We start from the raw sequence: 18,246 nt of genomic DNA on the forward strand, positions 1-18,246 counted from the left end.
ATGTGTTATGGATGCACTGATGGTTCCCACCTCTGCCTGCCTGTAGGTTTGGTTTGGAAGTTTGAGGTGTTGAGAGAAGCAGCCAAGACTTGCTTCTTAAAGAGAACCCTAGGTATTCTAATTGTCCACCTTTGCCCAGTTTCCTGCCCATTTCTCCCCTGAACTTCACAACTTTCAATTGGCCACCCATGGAAGAGCCACAGCAGATCTGAAATCCTGGCTTTCTCCAATTCCAGAGGTTGTTCTGAACAGCTGATGCTCTCCATGTGGGGTTGCATGTTCTCAGAATTCAAGCCGTGAGTATTAGCCCAAGCAAAACATCATGAAGAAAAAGAATCAAAAAGAAAAGAAAACAATAGGGAAGTGGACGTGGCTCAACTGATAGAGCATCCGTCTACCATATGGAGGGTCTAGGGTTTGATTCCCAGGGCTTCCTGACCGGTGTGGTAAGCTTGCTCACCTGCAGTGCAGGTGGTGCATTCAAGGAGTGCTGTGTCATGCAGGGGCATCCCCGCAGAGGGGTCCCCAAGCACAAGGAGTGTGCCCTGCAAGTAGAGCGGCCCTGCGTGGAAAAAGGGCAGCCTGCCTAGAAGTGGTGCCACACACATGAAGAGCTCACGCAGCAAGATGACGCAACAAAAAATGATTACAGTTTCCCAGTGTCACAGGATAATGGAAGCTGATACAGAAGAACACAGAGCGAGTGGACACAGCAGACAACAGCGGGGCAGGGGAGAGGAATAAATAAAATAAATCTTAAAAAAAAAGAAAAGAAAAGAAAATAGTAGACCCTAATCCTGCATTCAAGTACCCAATAGAGAGGTTTTGTTGATATATTTTGTTTCAAGATATTTCCTTTATTTTGGAGATGTTTGACAGTGATATTCCTGATGGTTCTGTTTGTGCCAGACTTTCCTGCACTTAAGTTCTAAGTGAGAATTTTCCTGATGATTAGATCAGAGTTAGGAATACGGTTTTCAAAGCAGGATGATGCTGTGGTAGTATGGCAGGTATGAACAAAAAGACCCAAAACAAAACAAAATGTAAATAAATGAATTTTGCCTACAAGGGTAAAGACAGAGGCAGAATAAAATCAAAACCTCTCAAATAGAAAGATTTAAGGTATTACCTAAAGTGCGCAGGGAGTCCCCCCTCCCAAACATTGGAATTCAAGAATTAGAGAGTACTTTGCATCTTCAAAGCATTAAGATGAGGACTAATAAAAGAAAAAAATGCATAGCTGAAATAAACTTTTAAAATTATTCCTCCCAAGAGTCACCAAAGTCTAAAAATATTAAAATTTAAATAACAAAGTTACAATGCCATGAAGGGAAGCTACGCTGTTAGGAGGGGAGCCTACACTTGACGTTAGCCTCAGGGAAGCCAACCCAGGCTCCTTGAGAACGTGTTCTCTGACTGGGGAAAGAATTCTGGCTGACCGGGCCGGAGGCCTGAGCCAGGTGGCAATTCTGACGAGAAAAGGACTTACAAACTAGAAAAAGGACCGAAAGCATAGGGGTACATTTTAAACGTCCAAAAATTCAACAGCACAAAGTCTGCATGGTGAAAGGCAGACATCAAGGTCGTGTCTCCCCACAAGCCCGGCAGCGGGGACCCGGGGCGCAAACCCTCGAGGAGTGGCTGGGCAGGGCCTGAGCCGCTCCCTGCTTGGGGCTGCTGCTTCAGGCGAGGACTGCCTGCTCTGCCTGGCGCTTAGGGAAGGATCAGGGACGCGCTGATGTTTAGAGAAGAGGGACAGCAGGAAACAGACCTTGTGAATGCAGGGGAAGGCGTTAGTCGTCCTCAGAAAGCGAGGGCACGAGGAGGTGTGCTGTGTCGCCCCCTCCAGTTAATGTCCTCACTATAGGATGGGATTTTAAAGTCGAGAGGGAGCTGGTCAGGTGCCCTCCTTGTCTCTGAGAAACAAACATGGGCATAAGCAGGGGCAGGTGGGAGGAGGCCTCCAGGTTGGTAAAATACAGCTAAACTCTTCGGCAAGGGGAAAGGAAGGGGGTGGCTTCGAGACCTGCCTGGCGGGCTGGCTGTACCTCGGCCTTGGGGCTCCTTTCCTTTGGGCTTGGGGGTCTGTCCCCAGGACAGGGCTCCGGGCACAGGAGGTTCCTGCAGGTGAAGAATCCCAGGGCCCCTCCGGGACCATCCTAAGGGCATCTTTGTTAAAGGTGCTGCCCTCCTTGCTGGGGACCACCCCTGCCCTTGCAGTGGCTGTGCTGCCTCCTCTGCTCCCGCTGCAGGAAAGGCCTCTGGTCCCGCGGCTGGAGGACCGCCCACCTCCCCTGAAGGCAGCACCTGAAATCAGAGCCTTTCCAAGGCCCTGGCCACTGTCCCCATCTCTGCTGTTTCCTTCCCTGTCTTGCTCTCCTCTCTGCCCCTCTCTCCTCCACCCTGGATTCTCCAGAACAAAAGCCCATGAATTGCTGGTGGAAACGTACCTTTAGCTTCAGGATCCAACCCAAGGCGCCTTCCCTGTGCTGGGAGGTCAAGCTGGCAATCGGGAAGGGAGCTGGGCGGCCGCCTGCTCCAGGGCTGGGCCCGCAGGCTTTTATCCCCAGGGCGGGTCCTGGCCCCCTAAGGCCACCTGAAGCCGGGCTGGGCCTGGCTGAGCCTGCGGAGCCCAGAGGGGCCCTCGTCCCCCCAGGCAATTAGCACCAGTGGAGTGGCTGGGGCCCAGGAAGGCGGCCCCTGAAGGCTGCCTCTTTCCTTCACCCTTCCCCGACGCAGATCCCTAATCAGAGCAACGGTAATAACTGAGCTGCTTAAATAATTAGGACTTATTTAATTTTTTCTCACTTGGTTCTTCAACGCACAGAAGGGGAAGTGGTGCAGGTGGCTGGGTGCTCAGAGCTGTGACTTCAGCCACTGCTGCTCTCCCTCGACCAAGGCAGGGCTCCCTTAGTACCCAAGGGGGCCGGGCAGGGGGCCACACCCACAGGCCCCACCCCCTCTTCATAACCTGTGAAGCATAATTTTAGTGAATGAAAACCAAACAGGGTCCCTAATGCATAGGATGGCAGTGTTTCCCTCTTTTCTGAAATGTCTCCTTTGAGGGTTTTTTGGGGGGTGTGGGTGGGGGTCTCCACTATTTCCGACTCTAACGTAAACCATAAAGTGGAGCTTGGACATTCGTGCCAGGCTGTGTGAAAGCAGTACCTTATGGGTGATCCTGAAGAAGCTCAGGAAGGGAGACTGGCACCCAGAGCTGGGTGCTGGCTGGGGGCCTCAGGGGCGGGCGAGGTCTGTCCCGCGGCCTCTCCTGCTCTCAGGTCGTGCAGCATCAGGACCCTCGTGCTCCCAGGTCACAAGCAGCATCGCAACTAGCGCACCAGGTCCATGTTGTTCTTCCCCTTTACAAGAGAGGACCTGAGGCCCAGAGGTGTCAAGTGACTGCTGGAACCAGGCCTATTGCCTCCAAGGTCCAGACATGGAAAACTGGAGAACTCAAACGTCATCAGTAGGGGAATTACGGAAATCGTGGCATCACTACGGAACATTAGGCAGCAGCTTGAATGAGCAGATCTGCTTGTTCCAACAAGGAGGAATTTAGTCTTAGGAAAACGAAGTGAAAAACAAGTTGCTGGACAATTTGTATAATATGTTCTCATTTTTTCAAGCTCTGTATATACACACATATATACCTTTATTACATACGTACGTTGGCATGCATTTGAAGAATGTCTAGGAAAACAGACCAATAAGCAGCTGGTAGTGGAGGTGGGAATATGGGCTGGGGAGGGAAGGCCTTTCATTTTTTTTAAGTTTATACACGTGTGTTGTTTGAATATCTTAGAGTGACCTGCATTACCTTTAGAATTTATAAAATGTAAAAGATGAATGGATATTTTAATTCAAATTTTTAAACTACAAAGATTTTAAGTTAAATTTTTAAAAAATTCAGAGCAAGAAGGACCTTCCTAGCCCCTGAGTGGTCCTGCTGTTTTTCCTGGATGTGGGACTGTCAGAGGCCAAGGAGTGAGCGCTGATGGGGGCTTGGTCCACCAGAGCAGAGCAGAAGTGATTGTATTTTGGATGAACTTTTCAGGTAGAGCTGATGGCTTGCACATGGAGTGAGAGAAAGTGGGGTTTGAAGTTGACGTGAGGGTTATTGACCTAACGAGGGGAAGGATGGAGCTAATTGTGGGAGCCCCACAATTTAGAGGACTGGGAATAGAGAGTTTTGACGTGTTACATTTGAGACCTTTGAATGAGCATGGACCTGGGAGGCACAGGCTTTGGATGTGCATGACGGTAGCTCTGGCAGGGCATCTGCTTTGTGCCCACGATGCTCTGATCTTGAATCCGTCTTATTTTCCCAGCGCAAATTTGTACCTCCACCCTGGTACCTCCACCCTGGTACAGTCCTAGACCAGAGAAAGATGCTCCATACATGAAAAACAGAATTTTATTTAAAAATTTCAAGTGAGCAGTAATTCTACTCAGTTCATTCCAAACTGTCATCCTTGGTCTGTGGAATACTTCTCTTATTCATTTAAACACGATTTTATTTTATTTACTCTTCTCACTTTATTTCCAACCTCAACTATCATTTGCCTACACTTTCCCACAGGTACTTATTCAATCTAATGTGTGTTTTATAGAAGCGTTTGGATATATGTGTATCCTTGTAAAACATACTTTTGTGCATTTAAATGTTTTTAATTTCCATCAACTTGGTGTATTTTGGAAGAGCTATAGCTCTTTTTCTTACCTTTTAACTCTTTTTTCACAATGATTTTTTTATGTTTTTAAAGATAAATTCATGTTGTTATGTATGCATTTAGGTTAAAGTTTCTAATGCTGAGTATGCATCGATCACACTATATTTATCCATTCCACTATGGATGAACTTTTACCTTGCCTTTAATTTCCCACTTTCACAAACAATGCTCCAATGAACCTGGAGAGAGTCCATGATATATAGAGATACACAAACCCCATAGTGGGTTATAAGGATGCGCATAGTAAGTACCAGCAGATTGCCCCAAAGTCGCAGTAGCCGCCTACACTCCACTAGCTAAGAATGTCCTTGCTACCACCTTGGTATCATCAGATTTTCTAATTTTTGTCAAGTTGATGGGTATAAGACAGTGTCTCACTTTATTTGGCATTTCATAGATTTGTAGTGAGAGTCAACCTTTCTTTATAAATGTGCTAGCTAAAATTATTTCTCTTTCTATAAATTGTCTAGCCATACCCTTTTCCGATTTAAAAAAAATTTTTTTTGTGTTGCTTGTTTTTTGCAGTATTTATTAGTATAGTCTAGATAAACGTTGCCAGTTTTAGACAATGCAAGTCTTTTTGTCTAACTTAGTTATTCTGAACTTCGTTGAATATAAATCCTTAATTTTGAGGTAATTATATAAATACCTTTCTGATTTGAAGTTTTTCTTGTTTAAAAAATCCTTTCCAATGCCAAAAAGACAAATACATCCCTCTTCATTTTTATCTGATAATTTCATATTTCATAATACGCTTTTTTAAGCCCATCAATTTTATTGACACCTATTAACAAAGCATACAATTCATCCAACGTGTATAATCAATGATTTTTGGTATAATCACATAGTGGTGCATTAATCACTTCAATCATTGACAGGGCATTTTCATTACTTCAATAATAATACTAATAATTTTAAAAACAGACGGAAATAACAAAAAAATTCACCTCATAATAGGCTTTTAATTGTTCTGCAATTCATTGTATAGTGTGAGACAGTGATCCAACTTAATTTTTTAAAAGCAGATTGAAGGTTTATTTTTGCCTCACAAAAAAGTACAGAGATAGAGTCCAGATCTAATGTGGCTCAACAGTCATCAACCCAGATTCCTTCTGTCTTTCAGCTCCACCGTCCTTAACAAGACGTCTATCCTCAAGGCCATCTGTGGTCTAGGATGGTGGCTGGCACTCTAGCCGTCGTGTCCATATTTCAAGCAGGAAGGCGGAAGAAGCTTTTTCTACTTCTCATAAGGAGCTGCCCAGAAGCCCCACCAAACAACCTCCCCTTATGTCTCATCTTAAGGATTTATTAATATGATCACACCTAATTGCAAAGGAGGCTGGGAAATGTACTTACTTAGCTGGTCACAGTAATTATATGATCTCATATATCATATTTGTATTATTTCTTATGTCATCTAATGTCATATCATGTATCCCATCATATCATATATTATGCAGTCCATTAATATAAGTGTTACATAGTAAGAAAGAAATGAAGAGTGAATATTGGGTAGCCAAGTCGTAGCTCCGGCCACAAGAAGATTATGAACTTATTTTCAGAGAGACTTTTGTAATGTTTGGCTAAATATGAGAATGCATTTATTTTTTAAAATCCAATTAGGAAAATCTTTGGAAAATTATTTTTTATATTTGAAGTTTTTTATTGAGATAAAATTCACATAACACAATTCACCATTTTAACTGTTTCAAAGTGTACGGTTCAGTGGCTTTTAGTATATTCAGTGTCGTGTAACTGTCACTACTGTCTATTTCCAAGACCTTTTCATCACCCCAAAAGGAAACCCCATACCCAGTAAGAAGTCTCTACCCATCCCCCCTTCTTCCATCCCTTGTCAATTACCAATCTATTTTACGTCTCTAGGAATTTCCCTATTCCAGATTTTTTTTTAAAGATTTATTTTTTATTTATTTCTCTCCCCTTCCCCCCCTTCCCCCCCAGTTGTCTGCTCTCTGTGTCCATTCGCTGTGTGTTCTTCTGTGACCGCTTCTATCCTTATGAGCAGCACTGGGAATCTGTATCTCTTTTTGTTGCGTCATCTTGTTGTGTCAGATCTCCGTGTGTGCAGTGCCATTCCTGGGCAGGCTGCACTTTCTTTCGCACCATGTGGCTCTCCTTACAGGGCTCATCCCTTGCGCGTGGGGCTCCCCTACGTGGGGGACACCCCTGCGTGGCACGGCACTCCTTGCACACATCAGTACTGCGCATGGGTCAGCTCCACACGGGTCAAGGAGGCCCGGGGTTTGAACCGCAGACCTCCCATGTGGTAGGCGGACACCCTATCCATTGGGCCAAGATATTTTATATAAATGGAAACAAACTGTTTGACCTTTTGCGTATGGCTTTGTTTGCTTAGCATGCTTTTACATTTCCTCCATTTTGTAGCATGTATTAGTACTTCATTCCTTTTATGGTTGAGTTCTATTCCATTGTACGGACATACCACATTCTGTTAATCCAGTCACCAGCTTTTGGGTTGATTTGGGTTGATTCCACTTTTTGACTATTGTGAATAGTGCTGCTGTGAACATTCCTGTACAAGTTTTTGTTTGGACATCTGTTTTCAGTTCTTTGGGGTATATACCTAAGAGTGGAATTGCTGAATCACGGTAATTCTATGGTTAACTTCTTGCAGAACAACCAAACTGTTTTCCACAGAAGCTGCACCCATTTTGCATTCCCACCAGTGATACACCGGGGTTCCAACTTCTCCACATTCTCACCCATGCTTCCTATTTTTAAAAAATATTATTATAGCCATCCTAGTAGGTACAAAGTGGTATCTCATTGTGTTTTTGATTTGCAATTTTACTGATGGTATTGAGCATCCTTTCATGTACTTATTGGCTATTTGTATATCTTCTTTTGAGAAACAGTCCTTTGCCTATTTTTAAATTGTTTTTGTTGTTGTTGTTGTTCTTGTAAGATTCTTTATCTGAAACTTTATCAGATATTTTATTTGCAAATATTTTCTTCCATTCTATAGGTTTGCTTTTTTTCATTTTCTTGATATTTCCCTTTGCAGCACAATTTTTAAAAAAATTTTGATGAAGTCCAATTTATCTATTTTTTCTTTTGTTGTTGGTGTTTTTTGGTTTCACATATCACAAACCATTGCCAAATCCAAGGTTGTGAATATTACCCCCATGTTTTCTTCGCAGAATTTTATGTTTTTAGCTCTTATATTAGGTCTTTCATCCATTTTGAGTTAATTTTGTAAATGGTATGAGGTTAGAGTCCAACTTAACTCTTTCACATATAGATACCAAGTTTTCAGGAAATATTTGTTGAAAAGAGTGTTCTCTCCCCCACAAATGGTCTTGGCACCCTTGGCAAAAACCTATTCAACATATATGTGAGAGTTTATTTTAGATCTCAATTATATTTCTTCTTTTGTTAGTTTTTTTGTTTCTTTTTTTTTTTGCTTGTTGCAGATCTCAATTACATTTCATTGGTCTGTATGTCTGTCTTTATGTTAGTACCACATACTTTTGATTCTGTAACTTTGGAATAAGTTTAGAAATCAGAAATTGTGACTCCTCCAACTTTGACCTTCTTTTTCAAGATCATTTTGTCTATTCAGGGTGCCTTGCAATTACCTATGAATTTTAGGATTGTCTTTTCCATTCCTTCAAAAAATGCTCTTGGGACTTTGATAAAGATTGCATTGAATTGGTAGATTACTTGGAGAGTACTACCATTTTCACAACATTAAATCTTCCAATCCATGGGTTGTCTTTCCATTGTTTTAGGTCTTCTTTAATCTCTTACAACAATTTTTTGCAGTTTTCAGTATGCAAGTCTTGTACTTGGTTAAATTTATTCCTATACAATATGTTATGTTTGATGCTATTGTAAATGTAATTGTTTTTTAAATTTCATTTTTAATTGATCATTGCTAATGTATAGAAACACAACAGGTTTTTGTGTGTTGATATAGTATTCTTCTCTTTTGATGAATTTATTTATTAAATCTAATAGTTTTTTTTTGCATGTGGATTCTTTAGGATTGTCTCTATATAAGATGTGTCATCTGAAAATATAGTTTAACTTCCTTCTTTCCAATTTGGATTCCTTTCATTTCATTTTTATGCCTAACTGCTCTGGCTAGAACTTCCAATACAATGTTGAACTTCCAGTACAAGCAGGTATCCTTATCTTGTTCCTGATATCAGAGTGAGAGTTTTTAATCATTTACCACTGAGAAGATGTCAACAGTGGGTTTTTCTTAAGTGCCCTTATATTAGTCAGCCAAAGGGGTGCTGATGCAAAATGCCAGAAATCTGTTGGCTTTTATAAAAGGGTATTTATTTGGGGTAGACGCTTACAGTTGCCAGGCCATAAAGTCTAATTTACTTCCCTCACCAAAGTCTGTTCCCACATGTTGGAGCTGGATGGCTGCTCATGTCTACAGGGTTCAGGCTTCCTCTTCCTCTTAAGGCTCCGTGGTCCCTGCTTCAAGTCTCATCTCTCTCCTGGGGCTCATTTCTCTCCGGGCTCAGCTGCTCTGCTCTCTCCACAAGGGCAGCTGTAGACTATCAGGTGAATGGCTCATCTGTCTTCCCAGGGCCTCTGCCATGTCTGGTGGAGCCTTCTCTCTTTCCTCTGGTATTTGCTTCTCTGTGTATTTACTTCCTGGGGCTCCACATCACAGCTTCACTGCCTGCTCTGCCATGAGGTTTTCTCTGTGACATGGCCTAATCAAAACCTTAATCATAATTCAATCAAGTAAAAGTGAAGCCTCTGAATCCAATGCAATCTAATATGCCCAGAGGAACAAACCAGTTGACAAATATAATCCAATATGTACTTTGGAATTCATAAATAATACCAGACTGCTACAGCTCTTTATCATGTCGAGGGAATTCCCTTCTGTTGCTAGTTTGTTGGGTGTTTTTATGAGAAAAGGGTGTTGGATTTTACCAAATGCTTTTTCTGCATCAATTGAAATGATCATGAGGGTTTTTCTGCTTCATTCTATTAGTACACTACAATGATTAATTTTCACATATTGAAATCTTCTTGTATTCCTGGTATAAAATCCATTTGGCCATGGTGTATAATTCTTTTAATGGTGCTGGATTCTGTTTGCTAGTATTCTTTGAAGATTTTTATATCTATATTCAGAAGGGGTAATTTTAGTCTAACAATATATTTGTTTGGCTTTGGTATTGCTAACCTCATAGAATGAGTTAGGAAGTGTATTCCTCCTATTTGCCTGAAGAGTTTGAGAATTATTGGTATTAATTCTTTAAACATTTGGTTGAATTCACCACCTGGGATTTTCTTTGTTGGGAGGGCTTTTACAATTATTTATTTTAGGGGGTGGATGTAGCTCAAGTGGTTGAGCACCTGTTTCTTATGTACAAGGTTCTGGCTTGGATCCCTGGAATCTCCAAAAAAAAAACAAAACAAATAACAAACAAATGAAAAAACCAACTCAGGGGAGTTGGTGTAGCTCAGTGGTTGAGTGCCAGCTTCCCACACATGAGGTCCTGGGTTCAATCCCAGGCAAAGTACCTCAAAAAAATTTATTTATTTTAGTTGTGTTAAAATAAATACAACATAAAATAATTTTAATGATTTCAAATGAAAATTTGTTGACATCAAGTACCACAATCTGGGGAGTGGGTGTAGCTCAGCAGTTGAATGCCTGCTTCCCATGTACAAGGTTCTGAGTTCAATCCCTGGTACCTCTGAAAGAAAAAAAAAAGTACCACAACCTACTTCCAGTTGTTTTCATCATCCCAAACCAAAACTTATACTCATTTAGCAATAACTCCTCATTTCCACCTATGCCCAACCCTGATAATCACTAATCTGCTTTCTATCTCTATGAATTTTTACTTGTTCAAAGTATTTCATGTAACAGAAATCATACAATATTTGTCCCTTTGCGTCTGGTTTATTTCACTCAATAAAATGTCTTCAAGATTCATCCATGTGTATCATGTATCAGCACTTCACTTTTTATGGCTGAATAATATTTCATTGTATGGTTAGACCACATTTTGTTTATCCATTCATCTGCTTTTACCTTTTGGCTATTTTGAATAATGTTGTGATGAACATTAGTGTAAAATATCTGTCTAAACCCTTGCTTTCAGTTTCAGTTATTTTGGTTATATACCTAGAAGTGGAACTTCTAGGCCATGTGGTAATTCTATGTTTAACTTTCTGAGGAATGGCCAATTATTTTCCACAGTGGCTTCACCATTTTACATTCCCACTAACAATGTGCAAGGACTCCAATTTCTCCACATCCTCGCCAACACTTGTTATTTTCCCCCTTTTTTTTTTTTAACAATAGCCATCCTAGTTGGTGAGAAGTAGTATCTCATTGTGGTTCTAATTTGCGTTTCTCTAATTGCTGATGATATTGAGCATCTTTACATATACTTAATAGCCAGTTGTGTATCTTCTTTGGAGATACATATTGAAGTTTTTCATCTTTTTTAAAAATTGGATTGTTTATATTTTTCTTATTAAGTTGTAGGAGTTCTTTTATGTATTCTGGATGTTAAATCCTTATGAGATATATGGTTTCCAAGAATTTTCTCCCATTCTATTGGTTTTTTCACTTTCTAGATAATGAACTTAAATTATCCTTGTACAAAAGTTTATTTTATAAGTTTTTATTGAGGAGACTGAACCTGGGACCACATACATGGGAAACAGGCACTCAACCACTTGAACTACAACCACTCTCACGAAAGTTTTAAATTTTGACTTTGGTATAAAATCTAAAAATCCATTGCATACTACAAGATCCTGAGAATATTTCCTTATTTTTTCTTATAAGAGTTTTATAGATTAACTCATACATTTAAGTGTTTGATCCATTTTGAATTAATTTTTGTATATGGTGAGAGGTAGAGGTCCATGTTCATTCTTTGCACGTGGATTTTCAGTTGTTCCAGCAGAGACTATTATTTCCTCCACTGAATTTACTTGGCACCCTTGTCAAAAATCAACTGGCCGTAGATAGGTGGATTTATCTCTGGATATTCCATTGTCTGTCTTTATGCCAGTAACACACTGGTTTAATTATCATAGCTTTTTAGTAAGATTCAAAGTCAGGCACTGTAAACCCTCCAACTATGTTCTTTTTCAAGGTTGTTTTGGCTTTTGGGGAACACTTACATTTCCACCTGAATTTGAATATCAGCTTTTCCATTTCAGGAAAAAAAAAACCTGCTGGAATTTTGATAGAAATTGCACTGAATTTTTGGATCACTTTAGGCAGTATTGACATCTTAACAATACTAACTCTTCCAATCCATGAACACAGAATGTCTTTCTATTTATTTATGTACTCTTTAATTTCTTTCAGCAGTGTTTTGCAGTATTCAGAGTACAATTCTTTCACCTCTTTAGTTAAATTTATTCCTAGGTGTTTTATTATTTTATAGGCTACGGAAATGGGATTGTTTTCTTGATTTCCTTTTCAGATGGTTCATTACTGGTGTATAGAAACCCAGCTGACATCTGCATCTTTATATTGTATCCTGCAACTTTGCTTAATTTGCTTATTAGTTCTAGAAGCTTTCTTGAAGATTCTCTGGGATTTTCTATATATCCAATCACATAGAATGTTAAAAAGGATAATTCGACATCTTTCTTTCCAACTTGGATGCCATTTATTTATTTATCCTAATTGCTTTGGCTAGAATGTCCAGTACAATGTTGAATAACAGTTGTGACAGTGGGCATTCTTGTCTTTAAGGGGAAAGCTTTCTGTGTTTCACCATTAATTATGATATTTACTATGGTTTTTTTACAAATGCCCTTTATCATGTTGAGGAAGTTCCTTCCATTCCTAGTTTGTTTGTTTGGTTTGTTTTGAGTATTTTTTAAGCAAATTTTTTAATGTTCTTTTAAAAATACATAGATCACACAAAACGTTACATTAAAAAATATAAGAGGTTCCCATACACCCCACTCCCCACCCACCCCCCACTCCTCCCACATCAACAACCTCTGTCATCACTGTGGCACATTCATTGCATATGGTGAATACATTTTGGAGTACTGCTATACTGCATGGATTGTAGTTTACATTTAGTTTACACTCTTCCGCAGTCCATTCAGTGGATTATGCAGGATATATAATGCCCTGCATCTAAGATATCATTCAGGATAACTCCAAGTCCGAAAATGCCCCCATATCATGCCTGTTCTTCAAGAAAGGATGTTGGATTTTGTCAAATGCCTTTTTGCATCAATTGAGATGATTGTGTTTTTTTTCCTTTATTGTATTAATGTGGCATATTACATTGATTTCCTTATGTTGAAACATCCTTGCATTTCTGGAATAAATCCCATTTGGTTGTGATATACTCCATTTTTATTGTTTTTTTTTTTTTTACATATATACATATATTCCTTTTTATAGAGTATTGGATTCAGTTTGCAAATACTTTGTTGAGGATTTTTGCATCTATATTCATGAGGGATACTAGTCTGTTATTTTTTCTTTCGTTATCTTTATCTGACTTTGGTATTGAAGTAATACTGGCCTCATAGAATAATCTTAGGAAGTAATCTCTGCTCTTCTATTTTTTTAAGAAAGAGTTTGAGAAGGATTGGTGCTAAATATTCTTTAAATGTTTGGTAGAATTCAGCAGTGAAACCATTCACTCCTGGTCTTTCCTTGTTTGGAGATGTTTGGTTCCCGTCAATCTCTTTACTTGTTATAGGTCTGTTGAAACGTCCTATTTCTTCTTGCATCGAGTACTTTGTATGTTTCAATGAATGTGTCCATTTCATCCAGATTTTATAAATTTTGTCATATAATTGTTCATAGCACCCTCTTATAATCTTTTTTTTTTTTCTGTAAGATAGGTAGTTAGGTCTCCATTTTCATTCCTGATTTAAGTTTTTTGTGTCCTCTCTCTTTTTCTTTGTCAGTCTGGTTAAAGTTTTGTCAATATTCTTGATCTTGATCTTTTCAAAAAAACATAATGAATAAATATGTAATTTATGTTTCTAGAAATGGCAGCTCCGCTGGGAGGCATGTTCTCTGGGCAGCCCCCGGGATTCCCAGGACCCGCTCTGGGTCCCTGGCCAGGCTTTGCTTCTTCAGGCCACGCCAGGCACTCTGAGAATCTCTAACAGTATCTTGGTGGATGAATTGGAGTCATCTTTCAAGGCTTGCTTTGCTTCTCTGGTGAGTTAGGACTCTATCAGTGGCACCGATCAGGAGGAAATTTGAACTGGTGTTGATCAATGTATCCAGAGATTACTGGATATGCAAGACCGACAGAATGTTTTTTCCTACAAAAAAGTTTGCAGTTTTCTGTCCAGAAGCCCGAGCAAGTTATCAAATTGGATGTCTCAGTAGTGGGTTATATCATTGGGTGGAGACCCATGCAATGAGAGTGAAGGTATACCCACATCCTGGGGAGGACTAATGTTCTCAAACAGAGGGAATTGTATCTCTTGAGAGAATTGATGGCTTCCAATGGGTTAGAGCAGTCAAGTATGTCAAGCCCTCAACTTTGTTGCAAGTATCTCTGAATACGGTCTTTCAAGTAATGAAGATTGATTGTTACTGTGGCCCTGAGAGGAGGGGGAAATAGGTGTTGAATACATGGAATTAGTGTAACTGTGGGGCAATGGAAGTGTTCCACAAGATCATGCAATGATGGATATAGGACATGTTAAATTTCACCAAAAATGTATAAAAGTCTATAGGCTAAAATGTAAACCATAAAGTAAAACATAAGATAATTAAAAATTTAGAAAATTGTATAGTCTAAAATATAAACCATAATGTAAACCCAAATGGAACGTATTTGAAAGCTATTGTTTCAATATCTGTACATCAGCTGCAGCAAATATAATTTGAACATGTAAAAAGATCATTGTTAGGGAAGGGACAAAGTGTTTGATGTTGGATATGTGGGAGTACCATATACTGTATATGTGAATTACTGTGATCTAAAACTTATGTGAAGACAAACTTAATAATTAGGAAAAAAAAAAGAGAAAGGATGTAAACACTGAGGAAGAAATGGAAGAAATTGCCTTGCCACTGTACATGCAGGGCAACACCTATAGCAGTGATGAAAGGCAAAATGTCAAAAACAAAGCTTTTTCATTTTTTTCATTTTTTGATACCCCAATTTATTTTTCCTTTATTTAATTTCTCTAAATTACTATGTATTCTATATATAACCTTTAAACCCATCACTATATTCCATTTTACTATTAATGGAACCTGGCAATATATTGGGCTTCCTTTTTGAATAAGTTTTGGACTACAGACAGGTTCAACTATGGTGGGGGAGGAACACTTGTGTGGGGTGTTATTGGTGGGGGACACATGGCTGGGAAGGAATCCTCCAGGGCAGGTATACAGGGTACATAGAAAGGTTTGGATATATTCATAGCGGTTTCAGTTGGAAATGACAGCTGAGAGAATGCTGAGTTCCTGGCCAGGGGAACTCAATCACATTTCCCCAATGGAACAGCAACAATCCCCCGAGTGCAATGACAAAGACCAACAAAGATGGATGGTCCAATGATGAGCCCTTGATATACTCATGGTTCTGATTATGAGCCTGTGTGCCTGAAATATGAACTAGGCCTAGAGCTGTGGGGTGCCTAAGAGTTACCTCCTGAGAGCCTCCATGTTGCTCAAATGTGACCACTCTCTAAGCCAAACTCAGCATGTAGATGCATTGCCTTCCCCCAGCATGGGACATGACTCCCAGGGATGAGCCTCCCTGGTGCCAAGGGATTACTACCAAACACCAACTGATCATGTAACTAGAAAGAAATCTTGAATGAAAGTGTCAACTCAGACTGGCAGAATATCTCAGCCTACATGTAATATCAGGTGTTAAAAACTGCTTTTTCACTTTGGATAAAAGGGAGAAATGGAAAGGACAAGTGGGTTTATATGGCTATGAGTCCCCAGAAAAGAGTCAGGAGGTCATCAGAGGGGTGATACTTATGTACACCTCAGAAGGGTACCAGAGACAGCCAAGGTGGATGGAAACCCAGGTGCTGGTTCTCCTGAGGGCTGCAGAGACCCATAGGTTCTATGGTCATGGCAGATGGCTCTGGAGTTCAGGGCCATGTCAATTGGCCCTACTTTGGAGTTTGTGTTCCTGAGTGTGATGGAGTTGGACTCAGATATGACCTTTCTACATATGACTCTTCTGTTACTTTTACCGGACCTGTGGTTGGTGTTTGGGTTGGTGTATACTCAGGAGACCTGAATCTCTGGATTGTCCATGTGATGGCCAGGCCCTGGGCCTCAGCAGACTTGCAGCTCCTACCCTCTGGTTTCTTGGACTTACCCTGGCCAGCTGACAGGGAGGTGAAGAGGGTCAACCACCACACCGGGAGCCAAGAGTGCCTACAGCTGCAAGCAGGAGAACTGCGTCTATCATCCATGTGGAATCTAAGGCCCCTCTTGATGTAGAGGATGACTGGACATAACCATCCCAGGGCCCACAGGATGGAGGAATAGAGTATGGATTAGAGTGGACTTACTGGTGTTCTGCTGGGGAACTATTGTGATTAGTAATGGAAGAAAATTATAGCAGTGATGTGGAGGGGGTGGCCACGGTGGCTGCTGATAGTAGGGAGATGGAAGAAGATATATGGTGTGGGGGCATTTTCAGGACTTGGAGTTATCCTAGGCGGTGCTGCAGGGATGGATGCCGGATGCTGTGTGTCCTGCCATGGCCCACTGGGTGGACTGGGGGAGAGTATGGACTACAATGTGGACCACTGTCCATGTGGTGCAGTGGTGCTCCAGAATGTATTCGCCAGGTGGAGTGGATGTGCCATGATGATGGAAGAGGTTGTTGACGTGGGAGGGGTAGGATGGGTGGGGTGCGGGTATATGGGGACCTTATATTTTTTGAATGTAACATTTAAAAGAAAATAAAGACGAAAAGAAAAAAGAAAAGAAAAGAAAAAAACAAAAAACAAAAACGAAAACCAAAGTGGATGTCTCAGAACTAAGGAATGAATTGCAGTGGAAAAATGCCCTGGTCCAGAAACATTTGACAAAACCGAGGCATTGGCAGCAGGTGCTAAATGACATCAACATGTAGCACAAAAAGCCTGCTGAAATCCCTCTAGCATCTATGGCCTACCTTGAGCAGGCATCTGCTAATATCCCTGCACCTGATGAAAGAGCAAAGTGGATCAGCCTGAAACTTATCACACATTTGATCCAACCTAAAAACAGTTTTGCTAACATGAGTTTTTGTGGATATGGCATTTTGGAATAACTCATTGACAGGGACTGAGATGATTTTTAGTTTTATGCTTCTACTTAAAATATTTACTCTATTTTCACAAGCTGTTAATTTCTTTAGGACTTTCTCAAATGCCTATAGCTTTGGTAAACCAGTAAGTTTTTTTGTCTGCAGCTAAGTTTAGACTGTTAGTATGATGCCACTTATAGATTTCCTTTAATTTTTTTTGTAGTTGTTGTTGTTTTCTGGTTTTTATGTGACTTTTCATCTCTTTGTGTGTATTTTTCATTTTTATTTTGGTTTGTATGATCTGAGGGAGAAAATAAAAACTAGCCTGGGAATCAGAAAATGAGGAGTTTGGTTCTAGACCTTTTAAGATAATTATTCCTCAGTGATAGTATAGAAAAATACATAAATTTGCTACATTGTGGGACTTTGAACTACCTCAAAAAGAGGAATCTAATTTAACAGTGTTTGTAGTATTTCTGGAGATCTCATAATGAAGCTATTTTGTAAATTGGTAAAAGAAATATTATAATATCCTAGATTAATCTAGTGGATTTATGGTAGAATTCTAAAGTTGATCATTTTATTTGGGGTGAGTTTGTTCTGTGTGGTGTTTAATTTTGAGTGGATTGGGAAAGAGGTAAAAGAGGTGATATCCAAATTTTGTTATGCTAAATGAGTCAGTTATGTGGTGACCTGTTCTCATCTTGGATGGCAATTGGGGCACAGGTGAATATGAAGGATTGAAGTTGCTGTGTTAGTCCGTTTTAGTTTAGTTTAGTTTTCTTTTTGCTGTTTTAGAGTACAAGTTGTCCAGACCTGAGCCGACAGAGTTGAGCTGCCAGGTCTCAAAGTAGTCTATTAAGACAACAAGCCAAAATGAAAGTAACAGTCAAGCCTGTTGGCTCAGGGAATCTGTCCTTGGACAGTATTTTTAGCCTGGCCCAGTGTCTGGCTTGTAGGACAGCTTTTCCATGTTGTTTGATGTTCTGATGACAGTGACATTTGTGTAGGCAGTCTAGGATGGTTCTGAATTTCCATGGACTGTTCTCTTGTGGACCCAAGGAATGATTGGTTGCACGTCTGCTTGCTTTGGGGAGAGGACAGTTCATTCGCCACATTTAACTGACAAGCACAATCTGCTCATTGGTTATGTTTCACTTCATCATTGTAGAGGCCCTTCTGATAGACATCTACATGGGTAACTGACAGCTTGTTAGGAGAAGAACTGATTTTTATATGAGTGTTTCATCCTCACAGGCAGG

At 40.2% G+C, this 18,246-nt stretch overlaps 1 pseudogene; it reads left to right on the top strand.

The window, feature by feature from the left end:
- Positions 1 to 13,748: 13,748 nt before the first annotated feature.
- Positions 13,749 to 17,008, top strand: LOC101418591 (mediator of RNA polymerase II transcription subunit 28 pseudogene; annotated as a pseudogene).
- Positions 17,009 to 18,246: the final 1,238 nt, after the last annotated feature.

Source organism: Dasypus novemcinctus, chromosome 23 (genome assembly GCF_030445035.2).
Source record: "Dasypus novemcinctus isolate mDasNov1 chromosome 23, mDasNov1.1.hap2, whole genome shotgun sequence".
Taxonomy (NCBI): Eukaryota; Metazoa; Chordata; class Mammalia; order Cingulata; family Dasypodidae; genus Dasypus; species Dasypus novemcinctus.